Below are 16,540 nucleotides of genomic sequence, written 5' to 3'. Positions count from 1 at the left end.
TTCCCACGACAACCATTGAATTGAATTGTGTGAAAGAGACAGAGCGCGACAGAAAGAGAGTGACGGAGAGAGAGAGAGACGAAGAGAGAGAGCGGGAGAAAGAAAGAGAGAGAAGGATAGAGGGGGGAGGTTGCTAGGGGGAACACACTTCTGAAGTGAAAATGAGGTGTGTGTTATTATTATTCATTATGAATTGGCCTGTACCTCTGCCAAGAGCCTGCGTGTGCGTGGAGACCGGCAGCTTCTCTAACAGCATGCCTGGGGTTGTCTTCTTGAGTCCTTTTTTGCATCCCAAATGGCACCCTATTCCCTATAAAGTGCACTACTTTTGACTAGGGTGCTATTTGGGATGTACTCTCAGTTTCCTGCAGCTCTAAGGTTTAGGGAATAGGGTGTCACTCAGGACGTACCCTCAGTCTCCTGCAGCTTTGGGATGCAGTCTGAGTGAGTGTTTGGTGCAAGCTGACACTTGGCACCAACTTGATTCAAACCTGCTTGGGTTTTCAGTTAATGAGCGAGCAGCACGTCAAGGCAGAGGACACACTTAGAACCCTGCAGACATGTCTTAAACGCACTACGCAACAATCACAACAGCTCAAAGGCAACTGAACTGAAGGCTATTTCTGGTTAAAGGCCATTGTTATCAACTCAGCAATGTGCAAGGGTTACTTTAGTTAAGAGTAGGCCTCCTGGGGCGGCAGCTTGCCTAGTGGTTAGACCATTGGGCCAGTAACCAGCAGGTTGCCTAGTGGTTAGAGAGTTGGGCCAGTAACCAGCAGGTAGCCTAGTGGTTAGAGTGTTGGGCCAGTAACCAGCAGGTAGCCTAGTGGTTAGACCATTGGGCCAGTAACCAGCAGGTTGCCTAGTGGTTAGAGAGTTGGGCCAGTAACCAGCAGGTAGCCTAGTGGTTAGAGTGTTGGGCCAGTAACCAGCAGGTAGCCTAGTGGTTAGAGCGTTGGACCAGTAACCAGCAGGTAGCCTAGTGGTTAGAGAGTTGGGCCAGTAACCAGCAGGTAGCCTAGTGGTTAGAGGGTTGGGCCAGTAACCAGCATGTAGCCTAGTGGTTAGAGAGTTGGGCCAGTAACCAGCAGGTAGCCTAGTGGTTAGAGGGTTGGGCCAGTAACCAGCAGGTAGCCTAGTGGTTAGAGAGTTGGGCCAGTAACCAGCAGGTAGCCTAGTGGTTAGAGCGTTGGACCAGTAACCAGCAGGTAGTCTAGTGGTTAGAGCATTGGGCCAGTAACCAGCAGGTAGCCTAGTGGTTAGAGTATTGGGCCAGTAACCAACAGGTAGCCTAGTGGTTAGAGTGTTGGGCCAGTAACCAGCAGGTAGCCTAGTGGTTAGAGAGTTGGGCCAGTAACCAGCAGGTAGCCTAGTGGTTAGAGCGTTGGGCCAGTAACCAGCAGGTAGCCTAGTGGTTAGAGCGTTGGGCCAGTAACCAGCAGGTAGCCTAGTGGTTAGAGAGTTGGACCAGTAACCAGCAGGTAGCCTAGTGGTTAGAGCGTTGGGCCAGTAACCAGCAGGTAGCCTAGTGGTTAGACGAGTTGGGCCAGTAACCAGCAGGTAGCCTAGTGGTTAGAGCGTTGGGCCAGTAACCAGCAGGTAGCCTAGTGGTTAGACCGTTGGGCCAGTAACCAGCAGGTAGCCTAGTGGTTAGAGAGTTGGGCCAGTAACCAGCAGGTAGCCTAGTGGTTAGACCGTTGGGCCAGTAACCAGCAGGTAGCCTAGTGGTTAGAGCGTTGGGCCAGTAACCAGCAGGTAGCCTAGTGGTTAGAGAGTTGGGCCGAAAGGTTGCTAGATCAAATCCCCAAGCTGACAAGGTAAAAATCAGTCGTTCTGCCCCTGAACAAGGCAGTTAACCCACTGTTCCTAGGCCGTCATTGTAAATAATAATTTGTTCTTAACAATCTCTACACAGAATGTTCTCAGCTAAGGGAAGCCTGGTGAAGACAGTGGTGAATGCTGTTTTAGAAAATAGATTATTCATGCATTTCCTCATTCTGTGTACTCAGACTAGGCTGTAAATACACCATACATAGCCAGCAGGCCTGGGAAACTCCAGTCCTCAGGGGCCTGATTGGTGTCACAGTTTTTCCCCAGTCCCAGCTAACACACCTGACTCCAATCATCAACTAATCATGATCAGTTTAGAATGCAATTAGTTTAAATCAGGTGTGTTTGCTAGGATGGAGGGAAAGTGTGACACCAATCAGGCCCCTGAGGACTGGAGTTACCCCCCCGGGGACTGTAGTTCCCCCCCCCCCCCCCCCGAGGACTGGAGTTCCCCCCCCGAGGACTGGAGTTACACCCCCCTCTGAGGACTGGAGTTACCCCACCCCTGAGGACTGGAGTTACCCCACCCCTGAGGACTGGAGTTACCCCCCCCCCGAGGACTGGAGTTACCCACCCCTGAGGACTGGAGTTACCCACCCCTGAGGACTGGAGTTACCCACCCCTGAGGACTGGAGTTACCCCCCCCGAGGACTGGAGTTACCCCCCCGAGGACTGGAGTTACCCCCCCCCCCTGAGGACTGGAGTAACCCCCCCCTGAGGACTGGAGTTACCCACCCCTGCAGGCCAAACCCAGCAACATGCAAGTACAAACACCAGGATCAAGACAGCCCAACACTGACATCTAGTGTTCTCATAAGGTTACTGCATTTGTCTACCAGTCAATAACAGGGGACAGATAACCTATTCTATACCAAACAATTGAGCCACTGTCTGCACTGCAATACTTGATAAAATAGTGCCTGGTCCAGGGCCTGTATTTAAAAAGCCTCAAGTCTGAGTGCTGATCTAGGATCAGGTCCCACCCCTGGCTGTCCTTAGTCTTATTCATTATGCTCTAAAAGAAAACAGATCCTAGATCACCTCTTTGTGGATACAGGCTCTGATCCTGATCCTCTTCCTAGGGCATCTTCCATCTAACACCTCATCCAAGTCAAGAGAATGTGACGACGGAATACGTTACATTGTTGAGATGCAGATCAGTAATAATGATGTCTACGATGTCTGGCAGGACAGCGATGGTGATATAAAATCAGCCATGGGGGATGTAGATAGTTTTTAGAATGAGTCTCAAAATGGCACCCTATGGGCCCTGGTGAAAAGTAGTGCACTATATAGGGAACAGGGTGCCATTTGGGATGCATCCGTGGTGTGTGTGGAAGACTGGTTGTGCTGCTATCAGGAGGGTTTATGGAACGCTAGGCTATCTGGGCTGAGAGGGAGATAAGAGTGGTAGCTATAGTCTGCCCTCTGTCATGTAGAAAATCTCAGCGTGAAAAAGATCACAATCGATGATTATGATTGACTGTTTTTTCCATTCTTATAACACATGCCGTAAATCTCCTCCCAGCCTGAACATTATTACAGGTCAGCTGCTCCCACATCTGCTTATCAGTGTTTCTTAGGTGGATAACGTCAGTGCCTGGTTGAAACTGACACTGTAAACAGGAATAAATAAGTAATGATGACTTTTTCTATATATTCTAGATTGTTTTGTGCTTCTGTCCGGGCTGGCTAGATAGTAGAGAAGGTACTGTGGAGGGTTAGCTATCTTGACTGTAGGGTCACTGTGCTATACTCACTGGGGACAAAGAGGTGGAGGACTGGGCTGCCCTCACTGGGGATGAAGAGGTGGAGGACTGGGCTGCCCTCACTGGGGATGAAGAGGTGGAGGACTGGGCTGCCCTCACTGGGGATGAAGAGGTGGAGGACTGGGCTGCCCTCACTGGGGATGAAGAGGTGGAGGACTGGGCTGCCCTCACTGGGGATGAAGAGGTGGAGGACTGGGCTGCCCTCACTGGGGATGAAGAGGTGGAGGACTGGGCTGCCCTCACTGGGGATGAAGAGGAGGAGGACTGGGCTGCCCTCACTGGGGATGAAGAGGTGGAGGACTGGGCTGCCCTCACTGGGGATGAAGAGGAGGAGGACTGGGCTGCCCTCACTGGGGATGAAGAGGTGGAGGACTGGGCTGCCCTCACTGGGGATGAAGAGGAGGAGGACTGGGCTGCACTCCCTGGGGATGAAGAGGTGGAGGACTGGGCTGCCCTCACTGGGGATGAAGAGGAGGGAGGACTGGGCTGCACTCCCTGGGGATGAAGAGGTGGAGGACTGGGCTGCCCTCACTGGGGATGAAGAGGAGGAGGACTGGGCTGCACTCCCTGGGGATGAAGAGGAGGAGGAGGAGGGAGGGGGGGGGGTGGAGGAGGGAGGAGAGAGGGAGAGGGCTAAGGTTGATGAGGAGAGAAGAGGGGAAAGTGGTCTGGAAGGAAGAAGAATGGAAAGAGGGGATACACTGTGGAGTAAGGACACACTGTCATCACACATGTTTTAATTGACAGCTGCAGGCATCAGAGATCAGTGTGTGCCAACAATCACAGCTCCCATCTCCTCTTGGGGCTCTTTTACATCAGCAGTCGTCACAAAGTTCCAAACAGAAACACAGCCTAAAACCCCAAAGAGAAAGCAATGCAGATGTAGAAGCACAGTGGCGAGGAAAAACTCTACAGAAAGTTATTAAAAACATTTGAGATTGTTATGGGGATATAGGCTACAGCTGAAAACAATGTGATAACACAAGTAATAAATAAAATAACAGAGCATGGTCAGATCACAGGGAGCTCCACTCTCACCAATGAGGACGGCCATACAGTACACAACTGTTTCTCTCCCCAGGCATCTTTTCCACAGACACAAGCATCCATAATAAACCCCAGGAAGAGTAGCTGCTGCTTTCGCAGAAACTAATGGGGATCCATAATAAACCCCAGGAAGAGTAGCTGCTACCTTGGCAGGAACTAATGGGGATCCATAATAAACCCCAGGACGAGTAGCTGCTGCTTTCGCAGAAACTAATGGGGATCCATAATAAACCCCAGGAAGAGTAGCTGCTGCCTTGACAGAAACTAATGGGGATCCATAATAAACCCCAGGAAGAGTAGCTGCTGCCTTGGCAGGAACTAATGGGGATCCATAATAAACCCCAGGAAGAGTAGCTGCTGCCTTGGCAGGAACTAATGGGGATCCATAATAAACCCCAGGAAGAGTAGCTGCTTTCGCAGAAACTAATGGGGATCCATAATAAACCCCAGGAAGAGTAGCTGCTGCCTTGGCAGGAACTAATGGGGATCCATAATAAACCCCAGGAAGAGTAGCTGCTGCCTTGGCAGGAACTAATGGGGATCCATAATAAACCCCAGGAAGAGTAGCTGCTGCCTTGGCAGGAACTAATGGGGATCCATAATAAACCCCAGGAAGAGTAGCTGCTGCCTTGGCAGGAACTAATGGGGATCCATAATAAACCCCAGGAAGAGTAGTTGCTGCCTTGACAGGAACTAATGGGGATCCATAATAAACCCCAGGAAGAGTAGCCGCTGCCTTGGCAGGAACTAATGGGGATCCATAATAAACCCCAGGAAGAGTAGCTGCAGCCTTCTACATAATTTTACATATTAGCGGAATATTTTTTAATACCACACAAATGACAGAAATTACAGGCTAAGAATGGACAGAGAGATAAGCCTATGAGTTCATCATATTTTTTTCAATGCCAAATCAGTCTGTCTTGTTTGCAACGAAACTGTCACTATTAATAAATTATTAAATCTGAGACGTCATTAAGAATTTTGATCACGGTACTTTCAAAAGTTAGGCCTACCTTTCCACCCCAGGCAGAGAAGGCCACCTTCCCCCCCCCCCCAGACAGAGAAGCCAACCTTCCCCCCCAGACAGAGAGGCCAACCTTTCCCCCAGACAGAGAAGGCCAACCTTCCCACCCCAGACAGAGAAGGCCAACCTTTCCCCCAGACAGAGAAGGCCTACCTTTCCCCCCCAGACAGAGAAGGCCACCTTTCCCCCCCAGCAGAGAAGGCCTACCTTTCCCCCCAGACAGCAGACAGAGAAGGCCAACCTTTCCCCCCAGACAGAGAAGGCCAACCTTCCCACCCCAGACAGAGAAGGCCAACCTTTCCCCCCAGACAGAGAAGGCCTACCTTTCCCCCCCAGACAGAGAAGGCCAACCTTTCCCCCCCAGACAGAGAAGGCCTACCTTTCCCCCCCAGACAGAGAAGGCCAACCTTTCCCCCCCAGACAGAGAAGGCCAACCTTTCCCCCCAGACAGAGAAGGCCTACCTTTCCCCCCCAGACAGAGAAGGCCAACCTTTCCCCCCCAGACAGAGAAGGCCTACCTTTCCACCCCAGACAGAGAAGGCCAACCTTTCCCCCCAGACAGAGAAGGCCTACCTTTCACCCCAGACAGAGAAGGCCTACCTTTCCCCCCCAGACAGAGAAGGCCAACCTTTCCCCCCCAGACAGAGAAGGCCTACCTTTCCCCCCCCAGACAGAGAAGGCCTACCTTTCCCCCCAGACAGAGAAGGCCTACCTTTCCCCCCCAGACAGAGAAGGCCAACCTTTCCCCCCCCAGACAGAGAAGGCCTACCTTTCACCCCAGACAGAGAAGGCCAACCTTTCCCCCCCCAGGCAGAGAAGGCCAACCTTTCCCCCCAGACAGAGAAGGCCTACCTTTCCACCCCAGACAGAGAAGGCCTACCTTTCCACCCCAGACAGAGAAGGCCAACCTTTCCCCCCCAGACAGAGAAGGCCTACCTTTCCCCCCCAGACAGAGAAGGCCAACCTTTCACCCCAGACCCCAGACGAGAGGCCAACCTTTCACCCCAGACAGGGGTTTAAGCGTCGTTCTATTCTATATAAAGTTAGCAGCTTTAATCAATTGATAGTGACATAATTACATGACTTCCAAGGCAAAGTCAGCCTCTGAATGTCAAAGAAACAAAACAATGATATCCCCTTGTGCATCAGAGTCACATCTTTCCTGGCTATTTTACAGCTTGTTTCTCTAGCATAAAGCATCACTTTATATACTGAACAAAAATATCAAACGCAACAATTTCAAAGATTTTACTGAGTTATAGTTCATATAAGGAAATCAGTCAATTGAAATACATTCATTAGACCCTAATCTATGGATTTAACATGACTGGGCAGGGATGCAGTCATGGGTGGGCCTAGGAGGGCAAAGGCCCACCCACTAGGCAGCTAGACCCACCCACCCACTGGGGAGCCAGGCCCAGCCAATCAGAAAAAAAAAATCCCCACAAAAGGGCTTTATTACAGAGAAATAATTGTTAGCAGGTTTCAGCATCACAATGTAAGTTACTAAAATCTGGGTTATTGTGAGGTCAATAACTCTTGATAAATACATCATGGGCAAGAAACATCTTGTTTTTAATAAAGTCAATTATAGTAGTAGCAAGCTATCAAAGTTGACCTCTGGTCCTCCTCATCTTCACGCTCTCCTTCTCATCTTCACACTCTCCTTCTCAAACTGAACAGAACGTAGGCTATGGGCTGGTAGTTGACCTCTGGTCCTCCTCATCTTCACGCTCTCCTTCTCATCTTCACACTCTCCTTCTCAAACTGAACAGAACGTAGGCTATGGGCTGGTAGTTGACCTCTGGTCATCCACATCTCCTCATCTTCACACTCTCCTTCTCAAACTGAACAGAACATAGGCTATAGGGTAGTAGTTGCACATTTTTTTGGACACTGCCTAATCAAAGATTATTTGCGGAAAAAACCTTTCCCTCTCCTCCTGAACTGCCACCGTAGCCCTACACAGCCACTGGTTAGGCAGCACACGGAAAAACCCTAATCAGCAAGAGCAAAACAGGCCGGGGCTCAGGGTTGGAATATCCTTTGCAGTGTGTAATTCAGCCTCGTTTTATTTACACCATCCCAGCAGCTATCTTGGAAATATAACTTTGCTCTGTGCTTCACTGAGCATGCACTTCATAGCCTAGTATAGGCTATGGATCATTTGATTGAGACCACACTAAATAGCCTATAGGTGCAATTGATAAAGCACGCCTGCAGAGAATCAGAGATGAGGGGCGGCATCAGGCACACATCCATATACTGCCTAATAAGCAACTCATTCTAAAACACTGAGAAATATTGACATTTCATTAATTACATGACCCTCCACATTTCCTTCCATTCTGTACATTTCAATCTGTCCCTTAATCCACGGTTGATACAGTCCCAAAATGTTTTCCATGTCAGCGGTCAAGCTTTCTAAATATTGGACATTCAAGAAGCAAAGTGTCACCGGCCATGTCAGGGAGAGTTTTTGCATTCCCTAACCTTTTCCTATCTCCTAACCTGCTGTGTTAATTCTCCTAACCTGCTGCATTAATTCTCCTAACCTGCTGCGTTAATTCTCCTAACCTGCTACGTTAATTCTCCTAACCTGCTGCGTTAATTCTCCTAACTTGCTGTGTTAATTCTCCTAACCTGCTGCGTTAATTCTCCTAACCTGCTGCGTTAATTCTCCTAACCTGCTGCGTTAATTCCCTACCTGCTGCGTTAATTCTCCTAACCTGCTGCGTTAATTCTCCTAACCTGCTGCGTTAATTCTCCCTAACCTGCTGCGTTAATTCTCCTAACCTGCTGCGTTAATTCTCCTAACCTGCTGCGTTAATTCTCCTAATCTGCTGCGTTAATTCTCCTAACCTGCTACATTAATTCTCCTAACCTGCTGTGTAAAGTCACTTCTGCATGTAGAGGCACAGAAGAGTAAGGGTTGATAGGATGTAACCTACAACTCTGGTCCCTTTGTCCAACTGATGTAATGACCCTGTAATGAGGGTACTATAATATTCATCACTAGGATCGGCTGACAGAGACTGAGATGCTATCTGCGCATGCACCACACACACACAGTACTATACAGGGGGTCCTCTCAGTCTCAATACAATCAAAACAAAATGGGGAAATGGAAAGACACGGGAAGGATCCAAGTGAAGGCACACATCAAGATGTTTGAATGTATTCTTATTGCGACCTTAACCCAACACCTAGCGACCTCGTCAAGACATTTGAACCTCTTCGCGTAACGGTTAAGGTGTTGGCTTGACAGTCTCTGGACCCGTGTTCGAGATCTGGTCAGGATTACCCCCAGAATTCCCTACATTGGTGTCAGAAGTGGGATGGCCATCGGAGAGGCATGTACACGTGAGGGGCATGGTACAGAGAAGCGTGGGATCACGCTTTCCCGAAGGAAGGGGGCAATGTATAATGTAGCGACCTTAACCCAACACCAACCTAGTCAAGAGGTTCACCTCTTTGCGTAATGGTTGAGGTGTTGGCTTGACAGTCACTGTACACGGGTTTGAGTCCCGGTCGGCGCTACCCACCGAATTCGCTACATTATTAATAAAGGGCTATTCCAATGAATTAAACAATCTCCATTATACGTTTTGGTTGAAAAAGTTAAATTGTAGGAGCAGGAATAGTGAAACCAAAGATACTTCCCCTTTCATCTGTGGTGACCTCTTCCTAATACTCCCGGCCAATTCAATTCCATCATTAGTTTGGTTTAATCCAATCTCGTAATATTGACTTTGTGGAGTGTGGTGGATGGGCAACATCCTCTCTCTCTCACACACACACACTTTCAGCTGTCAAAGGGCAACTCAATTTTATAACACAAAAAAATGCAACATGTAGTTTAGGCTACTCACTAACCTCAATCAGCTCTCTTGAATCCGTTTTTAGGCAAAAACAAACCAACTATTTGCATTGTCTCTGGAATAACTTTCGATTATGTTAAAACATGCATGCAAACTGTGTGCAAATGCAGCTATATACACAACGCCAATGTTGTCTCAAACGTTTATTGATACATGCATGCATCAACTTACACTGTGATGATGCTGAAGAAACGATGTTCCCCCGATATGAAATCACAACATGAAGACTGAAGATGGACTTTTGCAAGTTCTGGCTAGACAGCCAACACTAGCTAATAACAGCAACTTGTTTTCTATATATCTGTAACTACAAATTCAGCAAGCTATGGACTGCTTGTGAAGCGCAACAGATTTCCAGGCTGTAAAGATTTCGACGTGTTCCATATAAACAAAAATGAGCTAAACCTTCACAAATGAACATCCAAGACCGCTTAGCCAGCTCGCTAGAGGAAACGCTAGCTGTATGTTTTGGGCGGAATGGAGATTTGAGCGCCGTGTCCAGGCAACCAAAAGCTTCACCCTCAACTTTTCAGCTGATCAGAGCTGCTTCGCTTGTAAGCAACAACGCTAGCTATCCGGTTCCGTGTACCAAGAGAAAGTATTCTACACATGGGTATTTTGGCCTTTTCCCCACAATTTGGATTGTTTGTTACAACAATTTTGGAAATGTTTTACAATAATACATTTATATTCAGCTAAACTGGCCACGTGAAATCTAGACGTGTGTTCTCGCGACACGCGGGAAGGAACGCTGGTCTTCTTCTTCTTCTTCTTCTTCTTCTTCTTCTATGAGGTTTAATGGCGGTTGGATCCAATTTGTTGCATTACCGCCACCTACTAGACTGGAGTACAACTCCCTTATACTTCGCTTGAAAAGAAAAAGAAGCCCTCTATAAATAGCCTATCATCTAACACTACACTCACTAATTTTAAAATTATATGAAATAAATGAACACCACCCTTCTTCACTAATTACATGTGTTTATTCCTACCTCATGCCACCATCCTGAAAGGATGGGACATCACCACTTAACACACCCTGTAACTCTTCCGATGTCTCGCACACCCAAATACCTCTCTGCAGCTGCCACCACAACCTCAATTTTCTGCGACTTCAGTTCCATCCCTGCAGTACAGTTGATAACCATTGCTATAAATGCTAAAAATCCAATCTTACGGAAACTTATATCACTTTTTGTCCTATCCCTCTGTAGTGGTACATCTCTACTACTCTCCCCACTCCTCCCCCTTAACCCATCTTCCTCTACTTTCTTCACTGCCTCAGCATATGACAACTTCTGCAATACTAACCCTGGAAACCTCAACCTGCCTCTCTTGTATGGGACATTTCTGATCCCCAGCTCCATGGGCACCCCTACAATTAGCACATTCCACTACTTTCCCCAATGCTACACATTCCTTTGTCTCATGCCCTTCTGCACATTTCTCACACCTTGGACCCTCCCTCCTACACACTGCTACCACATGCCCATTAGCTTGACACCTGTAACAACGTAACGTATTCGGCACATACGCTCGTACAGGATAACTTATGTATCCTAACTTCACTTTGTCAGGCAAAGACTCATCTTCAAAACTCAAAAGAACAGACAATGACTCGTCTGTTTCTCCACTCTCGTCACCCTTTCTGCGTCGCATCAAACGACGAGCATCACATACACCGAGAATCTTTCCCCTTAGCTGGTCAACTTTTATATTTACTGCTTCCCCAGTTATCACTCCTTTCATTGGTGCCCTTTTCTTGAGAACGAAACAATTAACTTTTCTTGCTCCCATTCGTTTTATTCCGAGCGCATTCTCCCTCTGACCAACAGAAACATAAACAATTATCACTAGACCACTTCTGGTTACCCTCACCGATTCCACATTACCCAACTATTTTTTTCACCCACCATGAAACCACAAATGGATCAGCCAAAGGGCAAGAGTCCACTTTTTTCATAAACTTCACGTCTACTGTCACAGACTCATCTTCATCCTGATCCTCGGCGCATACCTCGGTCTCCAATAACTTCACCACACCTACCACCTCCGATACTTCACTCTCATTCACTTCCATTTCTCCTCCTGTCTTCAACTCCCTCTGCTTACACTTTCTACCATTCTTCTTTAACAAACCATCTACCTTTTTTCCACAATTTTTATCCAACTCAAGCTCACCCTCTTCTTCCCTCTCTCTTAGACCTCCTCTCCCTCTCTTTTTCCCTCCACTCCTCCTCCGTTTTCCAAGTATTCGTCTCCTTATGATAATACTGCACTACTCCTGACAACCATCTTGTTCTTGCTTTCTCTAGGGACTCCATTTCCGCCGAGGTGTCCGCCCTCCTCCCGGAACCCTGTTACCGTTTTTATTTTCGTCCTGAACTCTGGCCAGTGTTGCCAACTGTTTCTCAAGGACAGTAGCTGCTGTTCTTCTTCGTCTTCTGCTTCTTCTTCGGAGTTTAAGGTCGGTTGGCGTTCAATATGTTGCATTACCGCCCCCAACTGGCCTATTATATGAATTCATTCTACTTTGTATCTTCTCCTGCACCATGCCAGCGGCCTGGGAGGACAGGACACCACCACCCATCAAACCCTTTTACACTTCTGAAGTCAAATAACACTAGCTATTGGTTCTTCTTCTTCTTATTCAGGGTTTTATGGCAGACTACCCCTATTGAAATATTGTCACCATCTACTGAACAGGGTCTTTTTTTAAAGTATTCCATTGCGGGAAGGGGAGGGACCTGACATCATACAAAATAAAAATAAAATATTTCTAAAACATAACACTCTATCAGTCACAGTTCAAATCCCATCCCTAAACAGGCTCAGGTGCCTGTGAGGACAGAGCATTCATCAACAGGCTTCATTGTAATGCCTGTGCTGTAAAATCCCAGAGTCCCAAAAAACACTCAGCCACACTCACAATGATGCCTATTTTCTCAGATGTTCTCTGATAACACCCTTGATAGGCGCCCTGCTTCAAAGATCCACACATGATGCATTCCAATCCGATATCTTCTTGAGGCGCAGAGAATGCTCCTTCTATTCCATAGATATACAACAACAAAAAATAAGCCCACTTCTCTTTACTCTCATCAACGCCACCTCATCTGACGCATCCACAATTTCTTATAGATACTTCAATCGGATCTCCCAGGTAACAACATCGATCCAAAACTCTTACCCTTACAAAACCCTAACCCTTACTCAGAACTAGGTTTGGATGTATACACTGAACAAATATAAACACAACATGCAACAAATTCAACGATTTTACTGAGTCACAGTTCATATAAGGAAATCAGTCAATTGAAATAAATTCATTAGGCTCTAATCTATGGATTTCACATAACCAGGAATACAGATATTCATCTGTTGGTCACAGATACCTTTAAAAAAAAGGTAGGGGCGTGGATCAGAAAACCAGTCAGTATCTGGTGTGACTATCATTTACCTCAACCTGCCTTGCTCTCACCGGACACCTCTGGTCTCCAGCACCATGGGTACTCCTACAGATTACAAACACAGCTTTTTCCACCAATACTACACATTGCTTCGTCTCATGCTCTCCTGCACACTTCTCACATCTAGGAATCTTTCTCCTACACACTGCTGCAACATGATCATAAGCTTGGCACCTAAAACACTGTAATAGGTTTGGGACAAAAGCTCTCATGGGATAACTGACACATTCTAACCTGACTTTGTCAGGTAAAGACTCTGCATCAAACTTAGCAGGACAGACAGTGTCTTCTCTGTTTCACCACGCTCTCCACCGGGTCTGGGTCGCACCAACTTTAGTTGATCCTCCTAAACACTTAACGCCACTCTAGGTATCACTCCTTTCAATGGTGCCCTGCTCCAGAGAGAAAAGCAATTCATAGTTATTGACCCTAGTCGTGTGGTGTGAGGCGCCCGCTCCATCTGGGCAGTAGAAACTCTAAAAATCTGCACAAGTCCACTTTGAATCCCTTTCACCAACCCAACAGTCCCCAACCTCTTCTCCACCCAAAACTCTCACTCCCAATGGGACAGAATCATTTTTATCATCATTGGGACAAGGCTCGGCCTCGGCCGTCCTCACCTCACCTGCCGCCGCAGGTAATTCATCCATGCTCCCTACACTGGCCCTCTTTAAGCTTTCTATACTATACGCACCACTCCTTTCAGTGTCGTGATCTCTCCTCTTCCTATGTCCTTCCACTACAGACCACTCAGATCCTTGACCCTCATCCTCCCGATCTATATAATCAGAACTGTCAGCCATATTGATCTCATTCCAGCACATCTGTTGCTTCTCTAACTTCTCTCCATCAATTTGTCTGCGTGAGGCTCAAACTCGGCGGTCTTTACCGCACCTGCCACTGCAGTTAATTCATCCTCACTATCGCCACCATCACTTTCCTTCTGCAACTCTTCCAGTAGTTCTGTGTAATTCCCCATTCCAATTTCACTCAAAACATATTCTACTTTTCTCCTTTTTTTCTGTCCTCCACCTTCATCAGGTCTTCCAGAAGGTTTGTGCATTTCCCCACTCCATATTTACTCAAATCAAATTTACTCATAATATCTTCCACTTTTCTCCTTTTTTCCTGTCCGCCATCTTATCGACAATGTTCCCTCCACAACACTCATGCACCTTTCTCTCTCTTATTATCACCTCAACCCCTTCTCTCCCTCCTCCTCTTCTCGGGCTCCTCCTCTTCCCTCCCTTTTCCTCTTCCCTCCCTCCTCCTCTTCCCTCCCTCCTCCTTTTCGATCCCTCCTCCTCTCCTCCCCCCTCCTCTTCCCTCCCTCCTCCTCTCCTCCCTCCTCCTCTTCTCTCCCTCCTCCTCTTCCCTCCCTCCTCCTCTTCCCTCCCTCCTCCTCTTCTCTCCCTCCTCCTCTTCTCTCCCTCCTCCTCTTCTCTCCCTCCTCCTCTTCCCTCCCTCCTCCTCTTCCCTCCCTCCTCCTCTTCTCTCCCTCCTCCTCTTCCCTCCCTCCTCCTCTTCTCTCCCTCCTCCTCTTCTCTCCCTCCTCCTCTTCCCTCCCTCCTCCTCTTCTCTCCCTCCTCCTCTTCCCTCCCTCCTCCTCTTCTCTCCCTCCTCTTCCCTCCCTCCTCCTCTCCCTCCCTCCTCCTCTTCTCTCCCTCCTCTTCCCTCCCTCCTCCTCTTCCCTCCCTCCTCCTCTTCTCTCCCTCCTCTTCCCTCCCTCCTCCTCTCTCTCCCTCCTCCGCTTCCTCCCTCCTCCTCCTCTCCCTGCTCCACTTCCCTCCCTCCCCATAGCTGTTGGTTGCTCCATTAGTCGCTAGATAACGTCATGACGTAGTCGTTTTTTAAAGGTTTGTTTTAGGCTTATGCTGCCCCTGTCTCTCATGCAATGATACATTCTCAAAAGTAAAAACTAAATAGCAGTAGTGTGTATTCATGGATGCCAAGGGAAGTCAGGCTTCCCCAAGAAATTGACCAAGAAATAATCATATATATTTTTAAATCTATCTTTCATCTCTCTGTGTTTGATCATTTTCCTTCAATTTTCAAGAGGCTGAATGTATCCCCGGAGGAAAAGCACCTGAGCGAACGAAACAGCGCCCCTCTGTCTGTATGTGTAGGCCATCCATCTGTCTCGTCAAAAAGAGTAGCCTTAAAAAATATATATATATATTTAGCCAATCAGCGTTGAGGTAAACTGAGTGAGCTTAACTGTGAATGGACCTGGCGCGCCAAAAAAAAGTGTCAAGGGAAGCCCGTTTAGATTTGGCTTGACACCAATCACAAGCTAAACTCATTTACAGAAAAAACTTGAATTGTTGCATCTCATTGTGTCATTGTCCTCCGGTTGGCTAGCCAGCTAGCTAAAATAACAGAGATTCTGATCTAACCATAAATGCATACATTGTGCCCCTGAGTAGGCTAATGTTAACTAGCTGGCCTGGCGCATAATTTCCCAGGAAAGGAAGTTAGGCTAGCGAGCAAACATTTTAGCCAGGTAGACAACACAAACTAAAAGCATGTACTGTATGACAGAGTCATGAAAGAGAGGAGGATGTTGAAATATTGAAGTTGAAATGGTGCTGGAATAGTGGAGGCAGATCCTGTTGCAGTAACTCTCCGTGGTTCTAAATCCATAGCTGTTTAGTAGTCCAAAAATGTTGGAAACATTAACTTGCTTGACCATGCTGTAGGTCATGTAACTATTTGTTTGTGGACTTCACCATACAGATGTTGCTCTCTGGTTTTGTGATGAAACAAAGGTGTGGTTGAATGTATTCTGCCACTGTGTCTTCTTATTGTCTCGGCCTTAGGCCTATGTATCACGGTGGCAAGGGATATGAACTAACAGGTTATAGAGTAAACAACGCAATTATCACAACACAATTATCTTAATTATCACAACACAATTATCTTAATTATCACAACACATGTAATATGGGTTTTTCTCCTGGCTTGGCTTCCTCAGTGATTTTATCCATTCACCACTACTGCGAAATGGAATGTTTGAAGGAGAACAAAATTGAACTAATTAAAAGCACAGAAAAAAAACAGATTAAAGTATATAATTTCAAAAATATATATTTAGTTTTGCTTTTATTATTTATCCCTTGGAGAGATGTGGTGTCATTTAACAACAAAGGAACCGATTTAATCAATTAACTTTACTCGCTGCTGCAGAGGGGAGAGGGCGGAGAGGCTGAAGAGGAGACAGCGGTGGGAGAAAGGGCGCTAGTGACACGCAGCAGCCGGCGGAGGCGCACAGCTGAACTCCGAGCGGGCACACACACAAACAGAGAAGTCGCTAAATCATAAAGAAAAGTCGCTGGGGCAGCCTTAAAAAGTAGCTAAATTTGTCGCTATACTCTTTTACCAATAAAAGTCGCCGGAGGGGTATGAAATCTCTCTAAATCTAGCAACAAAGTCGCTAAATTGGCATCACTTGCTCCAACACCTGTGGCTAGCAGCGGAGCTCCATAAAACTATACATAAAAATGATAGCTTTACAAC

General features: G+C 47.2%; 1 protein-coding gene across 2 annotated transcripts in view; it reads right to left on the bottom strand.

The window, feature by feature from the left end:
• The window catches only part of wdpcp (WD repeat containing planar cell polarity effector), a 210,731-nt gene extending 198,763 nt beyond the window's left edge, over positions 1-11,968 (bottom strand). For both annotated transcript variants that reach the window (XM_082964933.1, XM_082964934.1), the window contains exon 1: positions 9,726-11,968. The gene's annotated coding sequence lies outside the window, so the exon portion shown is untranslated. The remainder of the gene's footprint in view (positions 1-9,725) is intronic.
• Positions 11,969-16,540: the final 4,572 nt, after the last annotated feature.

This window comes from Salmo salar, chromosome 18 (assembly GCF_965601325.2).
Source record: "Salmo salar chromosome 18, fSalSal1, whole genome shotgun sequence".
NCBI lineage: Eukaryota > Metazoa > Chordata > Actinopteri > Salmoniformes > Salmonidae > Salmo > Salmo salar.
Note: the sequence above shows the minus strand (reverse complement) of the source record. Positions and strands in the feature narration are given on the sequence as shown.